The 22,217-nt window shown below is 48.0% G+C and overlaps 1 pseudogene; it reads left to right on the top strand.

Moving 5' to 3' along the window:
• The first annotated feature begins 1,642 nt into the window (after positions 1-1,642).
• On the top strand, positions 1,643-3,639 carry LOC112812506 (non-POU domain-containing octamer-binding protein-like; annotated as a pseudogene).
• Positions 3,640-22,217: the final 18,578 nt, after the last annotated feature.

The following is a 22,217-nucleotide window of genomic DNA, read 5'->3' as shown; positions in this document are numbered from 1 at the left end:
ACACTACACATCAATATCCCTTATGGGTAGAGATGAAAAATCCTTAACAAATCTTAGCAAATGAAGTCCAGCAACATAGGAAAAAAAATATGCTATGACCAAATGGGATGGAAAGTGAGGTTGGTTTAAAATATGTGAAAACAGATCAATATAATAAAAACATTAAGAGAGTAAAGGACATACACCATATGATCATCTCAATGGACACAGGAAAAGCACTTGACAAAATCCAATACTCTTTCATAATACAAACACTCACCAAACTAGAAATAGAAGGGAACTTCCTCAACCTGATAGAGCATCTATGAAAAATGTGTACTTATGACAGTTAGTGGTGAAAAATGGAAGGATTTCCCACTAGGATCAGTAAAAAGACCATTATGCCTGCTTTTACCACTTTTGTCCCATGTTGTACTGGAAGCTTCAGCCAGGGTAGTTAAAGAACAAAAAGATATACAAAACCTCCAGGTCTGAAAGGAAGTAAAGCTATCTCTATTTGCAGAGATATGATTTTGTATTTAGAAAATTTCAAAAAATACACTAAAAAAAAAAACACCTATTTGGACAAATGATGAGGTTAAGCAAGGTTTCAGGATGAAAGGTCCACCTACAGAAACCACTTGCATTTCTCTACAGTAGCAATGAACAATCCTAAAATAAAATAAAACCAATTCCTTTGATAATAGCATCAGAAGAGTAAAATAATTAGTAGTGCATTTAATAAATGAAGTTCAAAACTCATACACATTACTATGAAACACTGTTGACAAAAAAAAGAGATATAGAGCTAAAGAAATGGAAAGACATCCCATACGCATGGATTAGAAGACTCATCTTGTTATGATGGCAAGGCTTCCCAGGTTGTCTACATAGTCAAGAAATTGCTCTCAAAATCCCAGCTACCTTTTTTTTTTTTTTATTCCCAGGAATTGACATACTCATCCTAAAATGCACATGGACATTAAAGGGACCCAGAATAGCAAAACACTCATGAAACAGAAGAATAAAAATGAGTACTAACAATTTCTCATTTGGAAAGCTTACAACAAAGCTACAGTAATCAAGATAATGTTGTCGTGGCATAAGGACTGACAGTTGGATCAACGGAATGGAATTCAGATTCCAGAAATAAACCTTATATTTATGGTTGATTGATTTAGAAAAGGCTGCCAAGACAATTCAGGGGGAAACAACAGTCTTTTCAGGAAATGATGCTGGAACAAGAACCCCATACAAAGGAACAAAGTGGACCCCCTTCCTCACATGATCCATAGGGACTGATTCAACGGGATTTAAACCTAAGTGTGAGAATTAAAACCACAACTAGAAGAAAACACAGGAGCAAATCTTCATGACCTTGGATTATCCAAGGGGTCCATAGATATGACACCAAAAGCACAAGCAAGAAAAAAATAGATAAATCTGACTTCATCAAAATTAAAAACTTTGGAGCTTTAAATGAAAACATCAAGAAAGGGACAAGACAAGCCACAGACTGGGACACAATGTTGGCAGATGTATATCTGATATGGAACATAAGACCTCTTACAACTCAGTAATAATTGATTTTTAAAAAATAACCCAATTTGAGCTTTTCTCGGGATGGTAGAGGCCATGTAGCATCACCGTTACTCTGAGAACAGTCGGTAGAGGGGTGCAAAAATGCAGAGCAATAAAACCTTTAACTTGGAGAAGTAAAACCATAATCCAAGGAAGCATCATCAGCATCACCACCAGCAGCAAGACCAGCAGCCACCACTGCCACCGATACCTGCAAATGGGCAACAAGCCAGCAGCCAAAATGAAGGCTTGACTATTGACCTGAAGAATTTTAGGAAACCAGGAGAGAAGACCTTCACCCAACGTAGCCGGCTCTTTGTGGGCAATCTTCCTCCTGACATCACTGAGGAGGAGATGAGGAAACTATTTAAGAAATATGGGAAGGCAGGCAAAGTCTTCATTCATAAGGATAAGGGCTTTGCCTTTAACTGCTTGGAAACACGAACCCTAGCGGAGATTGCCAAAGTAGAACTGGACAACATGCCACTCCATGGAAAGCAGCTGCGTGTGCGCTTTGCCTGCCATAGGGCATCCCTTACAGTCTGAAACCTTCCTCAGTATGTTTCCAATGAACTGCTGGAGGAAGCCTTTTCGGTGTTTGGCCAGGTGGAAAGGGCTGTAGTCATCGTGGATGATCAAGGAAGGCCCTCAGGGAAAGGTATTGTTGAATTCTCAGGGAAGCCAGCTGCTCGGAAAGCTCTGGACAGGTGCAGTGAAGGCTCCTTCCTGTTAACCACATTTCCTTGGCCTATGACTGTGGAGCCCAGGGACCAGTTGGATGATGAAGAGGGACTTCCAGAAAAGCTGGTTATAAAGAACCAGCAATTTCACAAGGAGCGAGAGCAGCCACCCAGATTTGCACAGCCTGGCTCCTTTGAGTATGAGTATGCCATGCGCTGGAAGGCACTCACTGAGATGGAGAAGCAGCAGCAGGACCAAGTGGACCACAACATCAAGGAAGCTCATGAGAAGCTGCAGATGGAGATGGAGGCCACTCACCATGAGCACCAGGTCATGCTAATGAGACAGGATTTGATGAGGTCAAGAAGAACTTTGGAGGATGGAAGGGCTGCACAACCAAGAAGTGCAAAAATGAAAGCAACTGGAGCTCAGGCAGAAGGAGGAATGCAGGCGCCGTGAGGAAGAGATGCGGCGGCAACAGGAAGAAATGATGCAGCAACAGCAGGAAGGATTCAAGGGAACATTCCCTGATGCGAGAGTGCGAGAAAACAGGAGATACGGATGGGCCAGATGGCTATGGGAGGTGCTATGGGCATCAACAACAGAGGCGCCATGCCCCCTGCTCCAGTGCCAGCAGGTACCCCAGCTCCTCCAGGACCTGCCACTATGATGCCAGATGGAACCTTGATTTTTTTTTTAAAGATTTTATTTATTTATTTGAGAGACAGAGAATGAGAGAGAGAGAGCACATGAGAGGGGGGAGGGTCAGAGGGCGAAGCAGACTCCCTGCTGAGCAGAGAGCCCGATGTGGGACTTGATCCGGGGACTCCAGGATCATGACCTGAGCCGAAGGCAGTCGCTTAACCAACTGAGCCACCCAGGCGCCCTGGAACCTTGATATTGACTCCATCAACAACTGAACGCTTTGGCCAAGCTGCTACAATGGAAGGAATTGGGGCAATTGGTGGAACCCCGCCTGCATTCAACTGTGCAGCTCCTGGAGCTGAATTTGCTCCCAACAAACGTCGCCGATACTAATAAAAATTTCAATGTCTAGTTTCACAAAAACCCTTAAAAGAAGGACCCTTTTTGGACTAGCCAGAATTCTGCCCTGGAAAAGTGTTAGGGATTCCTCCCAATAGTTAGGTCTTCCTTGCCTGTGCTACTCTGAGGGAGTTTGCTGGAGGCTGAGGGCAAGGGAGGGGCGATATTTAACAAATCAGTTCTGTGTGGTATATCGTTTAACTAATTGATTTTCTATGGTACATTCCTGAAGTTTCATGTGATTGTTGGGGGCCTTCTGGGGGGGGACCATGGCAAAATGGATCCAGTTAGAGCCCCCATTAATCTTGATCATTCCATTCTTTGTCCAGCCTGTTCTATTTGGTTTCTCATTATACCCTCTCTAAACCCCAGAGACGCTGCCACATACACCACAAAAATGAGCATCTCCCAATGACCTTAGCCCCATTGTTCCATTCACTTGCAGGTGGGAACTCAGGCAAATGTCCACAGAGGTCACAGACAACATACATACGCTTCTGTTATATCCCATATATTACCCCTTCATGTCCTAAAGAAGACATTTTCTCTTAGAGATTTTCATTTTACTGTATCTTTAAAAAAAAAAAATCTTGTGTTAAGTTGCCTCCATCTTTTTTCTTGGGTTAGGACAACCCAGGAATGGCCCTTCTGTGTCTATGATGTTGCTGTTCACAGCTTTTCTCGATAGGCCTTGTACAATCTTGGGGACAGGGTTGCTGTGTGCTGAAGGTCGGACGGTAGCTCTGAGCCTTGCCTCTCATAGGTAGTTATGCTGTGCATTTTTTTTATTGGTGTATCATGTTTGATTTGTCCCTGATATCTTTGGAGTTTTTCTGAGAAATGGAGCACTAATAGCATCAGCTTATTAAAATACATTTTAAGCCTTTAAAAAAAAATAACCCAATTTGAAAAATGTGGGCAAAGGATCCCAGCAGATGTTTCTCTGAAGATATGGAAATGCCCAAAAAGCACAGAAAAAGATGCCTAACGTCATAACCGTTAGGGAAATGGGAATCAAAACCTCCACGAGCAACCACACCCCAATTTCCAAGATGGCTGCAGGCACCAAGACAGAGGAGAGAGAGAGTTGGCAAAGACAGGAGAAATCGGAACCTTCATTCAGTGCCGGTAGAAATGTGGATAGATCAGCCACTTTGGAAAGCATTTGGCAGTTCCTCAAAATGCCAGACACAGAGCTATCATCTAGCCTGGAAGTTCTGCTCCTGGGTTTCTAACCAAAAGAAATGAAAACACAGAACTGTGTACATAAATGTGCATGGCAGCATTACTGGTCATCCCTCCAAAGTGGAAGTAAGCCAAGTGTCCATCCACTGATGAATTGGTAGTCTGTGCTCTATCCATGCAGTGGAATCCAACAATAACATACAACGAATTTCAGAAACATGCTCCTGTGTGGATGAATGTAAAAAGTATGAAATGAAAACGCAGTCACAAAATACCACCTATTGTACCATGTCCCCTGTCTCAAGTGCCCAGAAGACGGATCTATAGAAAGTAAATTAGTGTTTGCCTGGGGCAGGAAGGTGCAGGTGACGTGGGGGGTGAATGAATCCCAAGGTAGAGGGTCGCTGTTGGTGGTGATGAAACTGTTCTAAAAATCAATTTGAGATGGATATACTAAATATACTAAAATACATATAAAATATATATGAAATGTAAAATATATAAAATAGAATAAATATACTAATATAGCATATATTGAATATACTAAAAACCACTGAATTGTAAACTTTAACTGGTGAATTGTATGGCATATGAATTCTCTCTCTCTCCATATGCCTACATATATATTTAAAGATTCAGCACATGATTCTGAATGATTCTCAGGACTACTTTACCATTGACATCAGAGTTTGTGAGCATTCAAATATCACTGAGAAGCTGACGTTGGCCAGGCACTGAAACAAACTCCAGATGCGCTAAAGAGTTGATGGGAACCATGGAACCATGACAATTTGGAGGACATTCTGGGTCCTTGCTGGGCGCCTGGACGAGGAGCAGAGACGCCGCAGAGCGAGAGGTTTGACCACACCATTTCAGCAAAGGAAACTCAGGGACAGACAACAGAACAGGGAAACCATGGGCGCCAAGTCAGGTCATATGTGACGTCCCTGATGTATTCAAAGCTCTCACCTATCACGCCCAGGACACTAAGACCCCGCAAGAAACAGCGCCATGTACATTCACAGGCATTTGATGGCAGAGTAGGAATGAAAGGCTTGCAGACCGAATGCTAGTGAGATATATTCTCACCTAACAAATCAGGCAGGATGGAAATGTGGAAGCAGAGAGACCACGAGACCTGCATCCTGGTCCCCAGGGCACGGCATGTCAATGAGCTTCAGTTTCTCCAAGCACAAAACCCCCATGTCCTCTGAGCCAGGGATTCTGCTTCTAGCATTTTCTCTCAAGGAGAGAATCAGAGGTTGTAAGGGATTTGCAACACTGTTCACAGAGACTTTATTTAGGACGGCAAGGCCCTACGCTGCGCGTCTGTGCCACTATCTCCCACCCAGGTGAAACAGGAGGGGGAACCCCAAGGGTGGTTTCAGAAGGTTCCCCGCCACCTGGACCCAACCCCACATCTGGTACCACCTCCCTCATGCAGGGGAGGTGGCCCCTGGCCTTGGCCCCACTTCCTTATGCAGCAGTGAGCCGCACTTGCCCGCTCCCCCAAACTGCTCCTCTGGGGAAATTCTGGAGCCTCTGCAGCTGAGTCTGTGGGCTATGCAGAATGCCCCCTCAGTCTGGAGCCAGACCGCAGTCTCCCGGCCCCTGGCCAGGCTCTGAACATCAGGTTTGTCTGTGCTGGTAGCTCAGGCCCAGGCCGAGCGCTTGGCTGCCTTGGTCACTTCCTGGGCCAAGACTGCTCCTTGCTGCCAACACCCTCTTGGGTCAGAGCTTTCTCAGGGTTGACACCGGTTTTCCTCTCCTCTGTCATGACCATCTTGGCTCTGTAGATGGGTCCGTCTGAGTTGGGAGAGGGAGCGCATTCTGCCTTTAAAACTGGGCTGACACAAGGGTGTAAGCGGAGCTAGGGGCGGTCAGGGGCTGCTCGCCCTGCCTCAACCCTGGAGTGCAGGTGGACAGACAGCTGTCTGTGTGTCCCTGGGCCAGGCACCAGGCCAAGGACCTCTTATTCTTCAGTATCACTGAATTTTCACTGTGACCTAGGACAGAGCTGCCTGGGCCTGCTGCCTCAGGAAATCAAACCCCAATTCACCAGGGCCCCAGGGTGCAGGAGGAGCCCGCACTCCACCTCAAGGCCAGAGCCCCAGCTGCAGCCTCCGCGGCTCCCCCTTCCCAGTTGGATGCAGCATCAGCTCAGTGCTGCTGGAAAATACCCATGCACCAGTGTTCACAGCAGCTCTCCTCACAGAACCCAGATGGCTAGGACAAGCCACGTAACCAACAACCAACAATCCACATACACAAAGTGTGTGTGGACACAGTTGAATATTCCCCAGCCGAGAGAAGAACAAAGTGCTGACACATGCTATGTACCTCAAAAACATGTCTGGTGAGAGAAGCTTCACCAGAAAGGGGTTTCTCCCTGGGAAGGGGGGTTCTGCCCACGCGGGGGTGATGGCCGTGCCAGAGCATGAGTGCTCCCGGTGCCACACCGTCTGCTTCCAGGCGGTGGGGGCGGCACACTTCATACTGCGCGCATTTTGCCCCGATACACGCCAACCGACCAACATGGCAGAGAGCATGGGGCTGGCCTTCAGGCCCCTGGTGACCTGGCTGACCGACATGGCTCCCTGTGCCTGCCTGCCTCCCTGGCTCCAGTCCTTTCCTCTGAGCATCTGCCCTGGCCCCTGTGACTCAGGGCCCCGGGTCTGGGGTGCAGGCCGCCCATGGGCAGTTCAGGTGCTGTGGATAGAAGCTGGCTGGCCATGCGCTCCCCTCACCCCAGCCCTTGTGGGGACCATTGTGGGCCCAGGTGCCAGATAGGACGGGAGCCCCCGCCTTCCAGACAGCGCGAGGCACTTCCCCCCCCTGCCCATGCTCCTGCTCAGGCTCGGGGGGCTCCTCTGAAGTGAGTCCCATCTGCCCCAAACAATGGCTCCCCGGACCCCACCCCCCCAGCCAGACTAACCCCTGGCGACAGACCTACAGAGAAACCAACACAACCTACACTCCAGGCATCTCACTTCACTCATCCTCACTTGGTGCAAAGGTTACTTGACTGTTCCAGAAAAATCCTGCTTAGTTAGGCTCCCAGTGCTATCCTTTCATTTCTAACAGTAACCTCTCCAAATTTCGAAGGGTCACTTGACACGTTTCTGTGGGCAGGCCCAGGGGCTCTGCAAGCCCGGGGGTTCTGTCCTCAGAAGGAATTCCTGTCATTCCCAGCCTGAAGCTTGGCCCTCTACCTGCCCCAGCTGACCTGAGCAGGAGCCCCGGCACAGGGCGGGAGAGCGGACGGGGCCCTCTGGTCTAACAGGAGCCCAATCTGCTCTCAACGCGACATGACCTCACTCTGGGAGCCTCCACAGAAGGGACAGCCCTGGGAACAAACTCAGGGGTTGTGTCTTATCTGAAAGGGATACAAACAATGATTGATGTGGCTTTCTGAGCCCTGAGAAGGGGCCGTGACCAGGAGGTCAGGCTGACGAGGGTGCTGGTGTGCTGCTGGGGCCCGCCAGGGACCGTGGGCTTCTGAGCACAAACTTCTCAGCAGAGGCAACAAGCAATGATCCACGTGGCTTTCTGAGACGTGCGACGGGGCCGTGAGCACGTCAGGCTGACGTGGGGGCCAGGCCGCTGCTGGGCCCTGCCAGGGACATTGGGCAACCAAGCACAGACTTCCCGGCAGAGGCCAAGGTCCCCACATGGCTGGATTCCCGTGGAGAAAGCAGCCTCTCTCCAGGAGCACGACCTGGGACACACGAAGAGGGCCCTGGGTGTGAAATGAACCCTTAGGTCTGAAAGCACAACTGGACGGGTCTCTCGGCCGTCTGCAGATCCCGTCTCTCCCAGCAGGGACCTGGAGTCCCCCAGCCACACACCAGCACCATGCTCCTCATCACGGGCACACTGCTCGGCCCCTGAGAGGGCCAGGCCAGGCCTCCCAGAGGGTGGGGGCGCCTGGAGCTTACCGGCCTCGCCGACAAACACTTCCATAGGCTCGTTGGCCAGGATCTCGCCGATGATGTTGTAGATCGTCAGGATGACCCCATAGCGCTGGTGTTTCTCAGATCTATAGGTGGAAGGAGACAGGGGTCAGCTGGCCCAGGAACACCTCACTTTTCCCGCTCCCTGAACATTTAGCTTTGCTGGGGCCTTGTAAGTCTTACCTTTTCTGGTGTCCTTGGTGAAATCCCTTTTCTCTGACAACCTATCTCAAATGGCTCCTCCTCCGTGAAGCCTCCCCTGATCTCCACACTGGGTGCAAGCCCCCAAAGCCCAGGAGCTCTCCATGGGCCACCCCCTCTCTGTGCACACCTGGGCTGCCTCAGAAACCTGTCCACCCCAGTGGCTCTGCCCACTGGAGGTGAACCCCATCTCCTCTGGCCCTCCGGGGCATTTCCCAGCATGCCGTGCACGGAGAGAACATGCACAACAGTTCCTCCCCTGGAGAACAGGGCGGTGCCTATGTTGGGACAGGGAATCGTCTCACCTGTGAGCTCAGCCCGTAAAGCCGAAAGGGTTTTGAGTGTCTTGGACACAGAGGCTGAGGATATCTCTGACTCCAGCTCCCAGTAGTAGATCCAGTATTCCTGCAGAAGGCTGTTCAGGCTCTCGTCTCTTGGAGGCCACAGGGCTTCATGACCTCCGCTTCAAGCTGAATCAGCCAACTGCGCTGGAGGAAGTCACTAATTCAAACAGGGGTTGTTGGTGCTTACAGACAAAAAGGTACCACATTCATGAAGAGGAGCACAGGGGGCCCCCAGGTAGAAGATCAGTCCCCGAGAGCCTGGGTTTCCTGGTGATGGTGTGTGGTACGTGAACACTGAGCATCTTATCCCGAATACTTGTAGGACCCCAGGCTAAGGCGGGGACTACGGCCCAGGTACCAGGTGGGCGAAGACGCTGCCCATTGCCTAGTGAACCCAGAACTCAAAGGGAACTATGCATGTGGACTGGTTCTGCCTCATCTACCAGCTGGCCACACCGGCTCACTGACAGCCACCAAGGTTCGTGGCAGCCTTAATGGTGGGGTGGGGCAGTGAGTGCTCTACATGTCAGATCACCGCTACTCTGCCCTGACTGAGACCTAAGCTGGAAACCCCATGGTCCCTCCAATGTCAGGTGGCATACGAAGGGCCTAGGGTAGAGTAGGTGCTCATTTGATGTTTCGACACCCTGTGGAACATGAGTGGTGGTAGCCAGGCCCTGAATCTCAGAATTTAACCCACACCAGGATGCACACAGGGATGCCCAGCTCACATTCTCCCTCCCGTCAATTTCTGTTGGTTAATTAGCTTGGGGAGGGCTGCAGCAGCCAGAGTGCAGGCCAGGGGGCCAGGGGCTCTGGGTCCCGTGTCTCCTCTGAAATACTCAGCAAATAAGGACAGGAACCGCTCAAGCTGTGACCAGACAGATGGACAAAGGGCACGCCCAGGACCCCTGGCTGCAGCAGGGTGGTGAAGCTTGTCCAGAGACAGGGATGCGCGCCGAATTCCCCGTGATGCCTGCACAGCCACTGTCTGTAGGACGCCACCAGTGTCTTAGGAAACGTTGTCCTCGTCCCAGAGTAGAGGCCACAGCTTTGCTGTAGGAAAACTCCTCTGTTGTGGGTCAAACTGTGTCCTCCAAAAAGATACATTGGTGTCCTAACCCCTGGTACCTGTGGATGCCAGCTTATATGGACACAGGGTTTTGCAGACCTTACGGTTAAGAGCAAGTCACAGTGCAGTAGGAAGCACCCTGATCCAAGGACTGGTTTCTTTTTTGGAGGGCAATTTGGTTTTATTTATCAAGGTTTTCAATGCACTTGCCTTTTAACCCAGCAATTACACTTCTAGAAATCTACCTGACATAAATGCATACATAGAGTCCTGGGTCCTACAAATACAAGCTAAAGCTACCGATGCCCCCCAAACCCCAAAACAAAGTATCTAGGAGTCTTTTCAATGACACCTAAAGTCAAGAGGACTACCTTCAAGCTTGAAGGTCACTAACAGCAAAGCTGCTTGCAAATGTAACAGCAAAGTTTGCACAGATGAACATGAGCAAGGTATTATAATAGCTAATTCACACGGGGAGCCCAAGTGTTCCACATGATCAGTTGCCGAACATGAAGCAAAAGCATATTTTGAGAAGCAATTTAGGATCCAGCAATCATTTGACAAATACTGGGGCAATAAGAAGATCCAAACGTCCTCAGAAGAGGAGAGAGATTTGGACACACTGCTGGGAGGGCGTCCTGTGAGCACAGAAGCAGAGACTGGAGCCATGTTTGCAATGTTGTGACTTATTAGAAGAATATCTATTTAGCCATTCAGATGAGAAAACATGTTTCTCATATACATGTCTTTGTCCAGAGTGACAAAGGTGCCTCTTGTCATGTTAATGAGGATGTGGGCTGGTCACCAGGACAACCAACCTTGTGATCAGAGGGTTGGAACTTTTGGTCCCACCCATGACTTCTGGGGAGGGGAGAAGGGCTGGAGGTTCAATCAATGGCCAATGGCCAATGCTTTCATCAGTCTAGCCTGTGGAATGAAGCCTCCACAAAAACCCTAGAGGACGGCGTTCGGCCTGCTTGTGTGTGAGTAGAGAGAGCAATGGGCTTCAATGCCTGGAAGGTGGCCAGAACGTGGCAAGGGCTCAGTGCACACCAGTCTCTTTTGCCTTCTATCTTTGGTAGGTTTTGGATCGGCCCTTTGGATTGTTTTTCAAGCACTCTGGGTCCAACCCCTGCCTCACTTAGACCATCTGCTCTAGATCTTGTCCTAGAGTGATCACACACAGGGATACCAGGTCACACTCTCAGAAAGGTCATGACACCACGTGGACAGTGCTGGTCTTCGGGTGCTTCCCAAGAGGCCACCAGGTGGGCGCCAGGGCACAGAGAGGGGAAGGGCCTTGCCTGAGGTCACACAGCCGCAGAGCCTGGCGCTGGACACTCCCACATGGGAGGTAGGACAGGCCATCTCTCCGAGCGCACCCGTCGGCTCTGTGTGCAGGCGCCTTCCTGTCATCCTCTTCCCTGAGACCTCTGGGCCTGGCCCTGACCGCCACACCTGGAGCTGGGGTGGCCTTGGTTAGGGAGCCTGCTGAGGCAGATCCCAGAGCGAGGCTGAAGGGCACGTCAGGGGCTTGCCGAGATGGGAACTCACAGCAGATTGGTGCAGGAAGAGGGGGTCTGGGTGTGTGTGGAGGGTGTTCACATCACTGCCCCACAGCTGCGTCCCCAGCAAATGACTGAATCTGTCTGGGCCCCCACTCTTCTGTAGAACTGAGGCTCACAGTACTTTGTTCCCCAAGCTTTGGTGAGGATAAACCAAGACAATGTACAATAAGCACCTTGCCAGTGTTTGGAACAGAAACAGCGTCCATGAAGACAGATCTCCCTAGGACTGCTCCACAGGAAACTTTACTGAGCACCTGCTCCGCTGGGCACGTGGTTTTGAACATCAGAGACCCCGTGCCTGGCTTCAGGGAGCTGCCCTCAAACATGAGGACACAGAGCCACCCTGGGCCACTTATACAACCTCTCTGAGCCGAGTCTCCAGCATTAAACCAGGGACATTCTGCCCGTCTGATAAATGTCAGGCTGTGTAGACACGCGACAGTACAGGGCTTGACCTGGAAGCCGTGGAACCTGCAAGTTCACGGTTCCGTTTCCTGCCCAGCTCTCCTCCCCGTAGCACCACGACAGTGGACTTGGGGCTCGGGTCTTACCTCTCTTCTCAGTGATGATGACAGGGGCCTCCAGTGGCTCCCCCCAGCCCTGCCTCGTCTTGGCTGGCAGCCTGAACATGTACGCCGACTCCAGGCCAGCTCGGTGCCCGTGAACCGCCTCACCGTGGCACCCACCTCCACCGTGGTGAACGTGCTGGGGCTGTTGCCTGCCAGGCGGTAGGCGATCTGGTACCCTGCGGACGGGACAGGAGGGCCATGCGTCAGTGACATCACCCCTCAAATGGCACAGAAAACCTTCCTCCAGCCCCTCAAATGGCACAGAGTGACTTCCCCTCTCTGTTCCGCTCACCACGTACTTGTTGACAGGCCACACGCCTTGATGGGAACCTGGGCCCCTGGACAGCGGGACTGCATCTATCTTGGCCTACCTCCAAAGCCCTTGCCTTGCCCAGGGCAGGCACTGAGGACAGATGACCTGAATGGAGTGGCAGGGTTTCAGGACCCCGCCAACAGTGATGAAGGAGTCTCTTCTCTCAGCGGGGCCTGATTTTCAGGTTTCACAATAATGACTTGACCATTTTTGAACACGGACAGGGATCAAATGATTATTCTGTAATCCCCCCAGCAAGGCAAAGCGGCTTGCAGGGCTATGTCCCTACACTGGCTTCAGGCCCCTGCTGGTGAGATGATCTTGTTCCAGGTCTCACAATTTCACCCCCGGCCGCAGGATCTCCCCACAGCTCACAGCCAGATGCTATGGGTGTGACTGGGCTACCGTGCAAAGAGAGATGTCTGTCCCCTTCTATGACCTCCCCCAGCACAGGATAAACCCCAACCAGAAAGCCATCACGTGAGGCACCGAACTGCGTACCCCTTTATTTTTTAACACCAACAGTAAGTACCAGCTTAGGAAACTACCAGAGGTTCCTGAACACGGGATTCTCACTAGATTTTTGCAAATATAACGGGTTTCAGGCCACGCCATTTGTTCCATTTGGTGTTTTTGTGACGGGCACCACCTAGGCCACGATATGGGGCATTGACGGGCCCCGTGTGACAGGCGCCACGAAGGCAAGTGAGCAGTGGGAGGGAATGACGGCTATTGAAGAGCAGGTGTGTCCATGGGGCACAGCCTGGGGTCCCCCTCGGTCAGCAATCCCACGGCCCTCCTGCTCCCCTTCCCCAAGCCACTCACCTCGTTCTCGCTGAGAACAGTCACACCGAGGCTATTCAAAACCACAATTTCTAGCTGGCTAAACAGAAGGTTGTACACCCAGCAGTGCCTTCTGGGAATCTGCGGAAAGGAAGAATGACTTCTATCAACCCAACGATCTGTGTGCAGACCGTGTGCAAGCCCAAGGCAGGGGGTGATCAAGAAGAATCCAAAGATGTACCTGGCACTTTTCCAAAAAGAGAAGTAAAAGCATGAGCTGGGGTCTAGCTAGGACTCAGGTGGCAAAGTTCCCAATGCCATAACATACCCACTTCAAATGGCAGGCTCTCGGGACTGGGGACTCCCCTGGGATGGAGCCAGGAGTCATAGCAGACTCACCTGGCGAGGAGTCAAGATGCAGGTTTCCAAGGGCTTCTGAACGAGTCCCCTCAGGGGCCTTCAATTGTTCCAGATATTTTGTAAGACAGCCCTTGATGGTTTCTGAAAGAGCAGGCCCCAGAACACAGTCAGAGGGTGTGCTCTGACCTATGAACAAAATCATTCACGGAAGTCCACAGACTCAGGAAGAAAAGGAGCAAGTTGGGAAAGGCTTTAGCTCCTCAGGGAGAAGGCTGTGGGCCTTGCTCCCAAACATGCCTGGGATGTATGTACGGCCAGGCCCACCATCACCACAGGCATTTCTGGGTCCCTGCATGCCCCCCGCCATGCCTGCAAACCCTGAGAATGTTCCAGGAAAACATAAGCTCCATAGATACTGCTAGACGCACAGACTGAGCCTCTCTGAGCTTTACTTTCCTCACCTCCAGAATGGGGAAAAGGATCGTCCCTCTCACGCAGGGTTTCCACCCATAACTCTAATGTGAACTGTGTCTAATTTAGTAGGAGGTACCTGGTAAATGTGGGTTATACCCCGAAGTATCTATTTTTTGATTATAACAAAGAACAGAGGAACAGAGCTCTCAAAATCACAGTATAAAAGGCTGGGAATAGGAATATTTAATGTCAAAAATTCAAAGAAAAAAAGTCTGGGGCTCTTGGAGTCTAACAAAATACACTCGTTTAAATCTTCTCAACACGGCAGTGGGTTCTCTTATCTCTCATTTTATTACACTGGCACTGAATTTATTTGAACAAATCTGTACACAAAACAAAAAACAAAAGGCCGCATACATTCCCACAGTAAGAAACCGATTTTCACGTACAAGCAAGGCTATCTTGAAATAAGACCCCCAGCTCAGAGAGGCTGCACGCAGAACTTGCTCTTTCAGTCCTTGCTGCTGAAAGTCCTGGTGGAAGCTTTTTGGAAGAAACCTGACAGCAGATTCAAGCTGGTCACTGCCTGTCACTGAAGAAGTCCACTTCTGGGAATATGTTGTGAGAGGATCATCCTGTACTTGGTAAGAGCTTTAAGCACAAAGGTGCTCACAAACAGTCATATGTAAGAACTAAAAAGACAAAGGAAACAAATTAATGTCCCTCAATAAAAATTCTAACCAATCTACATTCCCTGTATTGTCATTTAATCCTCAAATAATCCCTTTCACAGATACAGAAACTGAGGCTCAGGCCTAGGAAGTGCCAAGATACACAGCTGTAAGCAGGAAGTCAGAATTAGAACCCAGTTCTGTGAAGAAAAATATCACCAAATATGGACTGGACTCCTTTCTTTGCCCACATTCAGGCCCTCCTCCCACACCCTCCACCCCCAGCCCTGGCCATCTGGTAGCCACCTAGTGCCAGACTCCATAATTCAGACAGAACGGGGTCCTTCCTGTTAAGAGAAAAAGGCATGGTCATCTCCCAACCTTCTCTGGGCTGCCCCCTCAGTGACCCTGCTCCTGAGCATGAGCTGGATGCAGGAAGGAGGGAGCACCCTCACACACAGGGCACACAGCACCTGCTCTGCAGTGGCAGGAGCAGGGTCCATAGTTTCTCATGTCCAGAGCCAGCCCAGTTCGGCCGGCACTCAGAGAGGGCAGAGGGATGCTAAAGGACGCCCTGTTTCCCAAGGACCCCTCTGGGTCTCTTCTGTATCCTAGGCCCACACCGCGGCCTGGCACAGAGGCCGAGCTCCATAGATAGTTGCTAGACGCACAGATTGAGCCTCTCTGAGCTTTAGTTTCCTCACCTCCAGAATGGGGAAAAGGATCGTCCCTCTCACGCAGGGTTACAGAAGGGATCAAGTGGGTCAACACGCAGCAATGGCCTCTCACATAGCAGGGACTCAGTAAACAGTCTTTGTTATTACAAATGACTCCAAGGTGAGAGCAAAAGGAGAGACGAAACCAGCATCTGGCCTTTCTTTATTCAAGTCAACTGGCTTATGCAAACCCAGAGCAGAACGCAGTCGACAGTGATTTAAAACGAATTCGGTGACATGTCCAATCAAAAGACATACAGTGGCTGAAAACACAATACCCATCCATGTGCTGCCCACAGAAGACTCACTTTGGACCTAAGGACAACACAGACCAAAAGCAACGGGACAGAAAAGATGTTCTACATAAGTGGGATCCAAGAGAGAGCTGGAAGAGCTACAAACCGACAAAATAGAATTCAACGCTGTTTAAACACATACGAACATTTGTGAGAGGCAGCAAAAGTGGTTCTAAAGAGGGAAGTTTATAGCAATACAAGCCTGCCTCAAGAAGCAAGAGAAGTCTCAAAGACACACCCTAACACGACACCTTGTGACCTACAGGAAAAGAAGAACGGAGCATAAAGTCAGTAGAAGGAGAGAAACAACAAAGATCAGAACAGAAATAAATAAAGGAGAGACTAAAAAAAGAGAAAAGATCAGGGTGCCCGGGTGGCTCAGTTGATTAAGGGTCCGACTGTTGATTTCGACACAGTTCATGATGTCAGGGACTTGAGGTCGAGCCCCGTGTCAGGATCTGTGCTCAGTGAGGTGTCGGCTTGGGATTCTCTCTCCCTCTGCCTCGCCCCCTGTGTGCTCTCTCTCTCTCAAATAAATAAATAAATAAATCTAAAAAGTATATCTATAACAGAACTGACAAAGCTTTGGCTACACACACCAAGAAAGGAAAAAGAGGGGAGTAAAATCAGAAATGACAGTACAGATAATACAATGGACACCACCAATACAGAGGCTCAAACAGACTACTGTGAACAGTACACAGCAACAATTTGGACAACCTCAAAGAATCAGCAATTTATTTATTTATATTTATGTTGCAGGGTTTTTACCTAAATTCTAGTTTGTTGCGGCTCCTGATGGCTCAGTCGGTTGAGTGTCCAACTCTTGGTTTCGGCTCAGGTTGTGATCTCAGGGTCATGTGACTGAGCCCCACACCAGGCTCCAAGCGCAGCCTGGAGTCTTCTTGAGACTCTCTCTCTCCTCCTCTCCCTCTGCCCCTCCTGCTCCTGCCTCTGCCCCTCCTGCTCCTGCTGTCCGTGGTCCCTCGCTCTCTCATATAAATAAAATCTTAGGGACACCTGGGTAGCTCAGCTGTTACGCATCTGCCTTCGGCTCAGGTCATGATCCCAGGGTCCTGGGATTGAGCCCCACGTCAGGCTCCCTGCTCAGCGGGAAGCATGCTTCTCACTTTCCCACTCCCCCTGCTTGTGTTCCCTCTCTTGTTGTGATTCTCTCTATCAAATAAATAAATCTTTTTAAAAAGTAAAAAAAAAAAAAAAAATAAATAAACAAATAAATTCTAATTAGTGACATACACAGTATAATGTTAGTTTCAGGAAGAGAATTCAGTGATTCAACACTTACATAAAGCACCCAATGCTCATCATATCAGCAATTTAAAACCTCCCAAAAACCAAGTTCCAAGACCAGATGCTTTTAATGGTGAATTCTACCATTCAGAGAAGAATTCATACCAATCCTTCTCAAACTTTTCCAAAAAACAGAAAAGAAAGCTTCCAAACTCATTTCCTGAGGCCAACAATACCCTGATACCAAATCCAGACAAGGACACCCCATGAAAAGAAAATTACAGGCCAATATCCCTGATGAATACAGAGGCAAAAATGTTCAACAAAATACTAGCAAACCAAGTTCACCAATATGCTGAAAAGATCATGTACTATGATCAAGTGGGATTTAGTCCAGGAATAGAACGAGGGTTCACATGTGCACATCAATCAAAGTGATCGATCACATAAACAAAATGAAGAATAGAAATCATGTGATCATCTTGAGAGATGCAAAGAAAGCATTTAACAAAACTTAATATCCATTTATGATCAAAATTCTCAACAGAGTGGGTAGAGTGGGAGCATACTTCACCATGAGTAAGGCCACATATGACAAGCCCATAGATAACATCACAACCAATAGAGAAAAGTTTTAGCTGTTACTATTTCCTCTAAGATCCTCTACATTAGGAACTTTCCTGATCTTTCCTCGCCACTTTTATTCAACATAGTATTGGAAATCCTAGGCAGAGCAATTATGCAAGAAAAATAAACAAAAGGCATCTAAATTGGAAAGAAAGAAGAAAAACTGTCACTATTTGCAGATGGCAGAGTATATAAGGAAAACCTTAAAGACTGCACGGGAAAACTGTCTGAACTAATGACTGAATTCAGTAAAGGTACAGGATACAATATCAATACACAGAATACACTGTTGTGTGTCTATACATTAAAAATGAATTATCAGAAAAAGAAATTAGGAAGATGACCCACCTGAAGTTGCATCAAAAAGAATAAAATACCCAGGAAGAAACTTCACCAAGAGGTGAAACCCTATATACTGAAAACTACAAGACATTAAGGAAAGAAACTGAAGACAAGACACGTAAATGGAAAGACATTCCACGCTCAAAGATTAGAAGAATTAATAGCGTTAAAATGTCCACACTTCCCCAAAACATCTACAGCTTCGATGTAATTCCTATCAAAATTCCAATTCCATTTTTTCACAAAAATAGAACAAAGGATCCAAAAATTTGTATGAAGCCACAAAAGATTCTGAATAGCCAGAGCACCTTAGAGAAGGAATAACAATGATGAAGGCATCACACTCGCTGATTTTGGACTATTACAAAGCTAGAGTAATCAAAACAATCCAGTATTGGCATAAAAACAGACACACAGATCACCAGAAAAGAAGAGAGAGCCCAGACGAAAACCCACACATCTGTGGTCCAATAACTTATGACCAAGGAGCCAAGAATAAACAAGGGGGAAAGAACAGTCTCTTTAATAAACGCTGCTGGGAAAACTGGAGAGCCACATGCAAAAGAATGAAACTGTACCACTATCTTACACCATACAGAAGAATTAACTCAAAATGGATTTAAGACTAGAATGTAAGACTTGAAACCATAAAACTCTTAGCAGAAAACACGGAGACAGTCTCCTTGACATAGGTCTTTGTAATGATTTTTTTAACCAGATACCAAAAGTAAAAACCAAAAAAAAAAAAAAAAAAAGTGGGACTACATCGAACTAAAAAGCTTCCAAACAGCAATGGAAACTATCAACAAAATAAGAAGGCAACCTACTGTATGGGAAAACATTTGCAAATCATTTATGTGATAAGGGGTTACTACCCAAAATATAAAGAACTCATGCAACTCAAAAGCAAAGCAACAAAACAAAACAAAACCACAAAACAAAAGCAAACAAACAAAACCCCCCACAAACAATCTAATTTAAAAATGGGCACATCCAAATGGACATTTTTCTAAAGAAGACATACAGATGGGTCAACATGAACATGAAAAGACGCTCAACATCATTAATCATCAGGGAAATGCAAATCAAAACCACAGTGAGATACCACTTCACACCTGTTAGAATGGCCATTATTAAACAGACAAGAACAAACAAGTTTTGGTGAAGATGTGAAGAAGAGGAAAACTCTTGTGCATTGTTACTGGGAGTATAAATTGGTGCGGCCACTATGGAAAACAGTACAGAAGATCCTTTAAAAAATTAAAACTAGAACTACCATACGATCCAGCAATTCCCCTTCTATTTATCTGAAGAAAATGAAAACACTAAATGAAACAGGTATATGCCCCCCTGTGTTCACTGCAGGGTTATCTACAACAATGAAAATATAGAAACAACCTAAGTGCCCATGAGTGGATGAATGGATAAAGAAATTGTTGGAGGTAAACCCAATGGAATACTACTCAGCCAGAATAAAGAATGAAATCTTTCCACTTGCCCAATGGATGGATCTTTAAGGCATTATGCTAAGTAAAACAGGCCAGACAGAGAAAGACAAATGCTATAAATCACTTACTTGTGGAACTTAAAACAAACAAAACAAAAACAAAAAACTGAGCTCCCAGATAGAACAGATGGGTGATTGCCAGAGGTGGGGGGCTGGAGGTGGGAGAAATGGTGAAGGGGTTAAAAGGAAAAAGAAAACAAGCCCGATTACAACGTTTTTATTTTAGGTAAGTAAGCTGTAGCCCCAGCGTGGCTCAAACTCACAACTGTGAGATCGAGTCTCATACTACACTGACCGAGCCAGCCAGGTAACCTGAATTATAGCATCTTCCAATGCTCAACGATTTGAGAAAGACTAAAGTAATTTAATCTACAATATTTTGAGGGCTATGTATATATTTGGTAAACTTAAAAAAAAGAAAAGAACACAGACTTCAGAGTCACACAACAGGGTCTGTATCTGGTTCTAATATTTACTATGACATTGAGCAAGTTATGTAACTTCTTTTTATTATTTTATTTATTTATCTGTGAGAGAGAGACATACAGAGAGTGGGCAAAAGCAGGCGGAGAGACAGAGGGAGAGCAGACTCCCTGCTGAGCAGGAAACCCAACATAGGGCTCAATCTCAGGACCCTGGGATTACGACCTGAGCCAAAAGCAGAAGGTTAAGTGAATGAGCCACCCAGAAGCCCCTACTTAACCTCTCTTGTGCCTGTGTTTCCCCAGCTGTGAGGATAATATGAAAATTTACTTTTAGGATAGCTTTTAAATTTTCTTTAAGAAAAAATTGTTTTTAGAATTAAATGAGATAGAGGTCACATAGAATACTCCTACAACAGTAAGCCCTCAATAAATATTATTATTTTTTAGAATCTTATTCTGGGGGTGCCTGGGTGGCACAGTCGTTTAAGCAGCTGATTCTTGATTTTGGCTCAGGTCATGATCCCAAGGTCCTGGGACAGAGCCCCACATCGGCCTCTACACTCAGAAGGGAGTCTGCCTGAGGATTCGATCTCTCCCTCTGCCCCTGCCCCTCCCCTCTCTAACACATGCCTGTGCATGCTCTCTCTCTCTAAAGTAAATATATATGTCTAAAAAAATCTTATCCTGAACACTTGGCTGTTGCATAATCAAAAGCATTATAACTTTTCATATTTGGGCATTATCTATAGTTTACAAAGCACATTCTCTTTATTTTTTATGTATACACATTCTCTTATTTGAGTCATGAGATGATCCCAGGAAACAAATTTATTGTTTCTATTTTATATAAAAAAAAACAGACTAAGAGAAGGGGTGTGTTTTGTTCAAGGCTGCAGAGGTAACACATGATCTTCTGATTCTCAGTCTAAAGGAGGGGGAAAAAAATCCAAACAGTTGTAACAAGAGCCAAAGAAGGGCATTACATAATGATAAAGGAATCAATCTAAAAAGAGGATGCAACATTTGTAAATATTTACCCACCCAACAGAGGAGCAACTAAATATGTAGCACATATATGAACAAACCTCAAAGGAGAAATCAGCAGCAATACCATGGGGGACTTTTATACCTCACTTATGTCAATGGATAGACCATCCAGACAGAGGATCAATAAGGAAACATCAGCCTCAGACAACAGGGTAAGTAGATGGAGTTAACAGATACATACAGAAGCCTCCGTCCAAATGCAGCACATGGAGGGGGGCGGAGCAAGATGGCGGAGGAGTAGGAGACCTAGATTTCGTCTGGTCTCAGGAATTCAGCTGAATAGGGATCAAACCATTCTGAACACCTACGAACTCAACAGGAGACCGAAGAAGAGAGTAGCAACAACTCTCTGAACAGAAAAGTGACCACTTTCTGGAAGGTAGGATGTGCGGAGAAGTGAATCCGAGGCGATATTCGGGAGGATAGACAGCGGGGGAGGGGCCTCCGCCGGCCACTTCTGGCAAGTGCTAGAGCCGCGGAGCACAAAATCAGAACTTTTAGAAGTTGGCTCCGCTGAGGGACGTCGCTCCAGTGGCTAAGCGGGGGGTGGAATCTTCCCGGGACAGTGTGGTCTCAGGACCCTTGGGGTCACGGAGAGACTGGGGGTGCCTGAGTGCGCCAGAGCTCCCAGGTATCAGAGCGGGGAAGCCGGCTGCAGAGACGGAGCAGAGTCGCGGGCTCTCAGCTTGGGGTTGCCATAAACTGTGATCTGCGGCCCAGTCGGAGCACGGCTCCTCCAGCAGGGACCCAGCAGGCGGCAGATCCGGGGAGACTCCCCTTCCTTCCCGGGGAGGAGCGGTGCGGGAGCGCACTGAAGGGATCTGCTGGGTTTGGAGACTCCGTGCGGGGTCGGGTGCCAGAGATAGCAACGCTCGGTCACAGGCCGGGTGAGCACGGAGTGCGGCCGGAGACCAGGGAGACGGGAGTGACTGCTTTTCTCTGGGGGCACACTGAGGAGCGGGGCCCCGAGTTCTCAGCTCCTCCGGGTGGAGATTGGGAGGCCACCATTTCTGCCCTGGTCCTCCAAGGCTGTACGGAGAGCTTGCAGGGAACAAAAGCTCCTGAGAGCAAACCGGAGCAGCTTCCTTAGCCCGGACCCACAAGGGCGGGGCAATTCCGCCTCCGGCAAAGACATTTGGAAACCACAGCAACAGGCCCCTCCCCCAGAAGATCAGCACGAACAGCCAGCAAGCCAAGACCAAGTTGATCGATCAAGGAGAACGGGAGAACTCCAGCGCTAGGGGAATACTGCACATAGATTCATGGCTTTTTTTTTTTTTTTTTTTTT

The sequence above is a fragment of the Callorhinus ursinus genome, unplaced genomic scaffold (genome assembly GCF_003265705.2).
Source record: "Callorhinus ursinus isolate GAN/ISIS: 27379988/994484 unplaced genomic scaffold, GSC_fseal_2.0 scaffold110, whole genome shotgun sequence".
Lineage (NCBI taxonomy): Eukaryota > Metazoa > Chordata > Mammalia > Carnivora > Otariidae > Callorhinus > Callorhinus ursinus.
The sequence above is the reverse complement of the archived record's forward strand: the minus strand, read 5'-3'. Positions and strand labels throughout refer to the sequence as shown.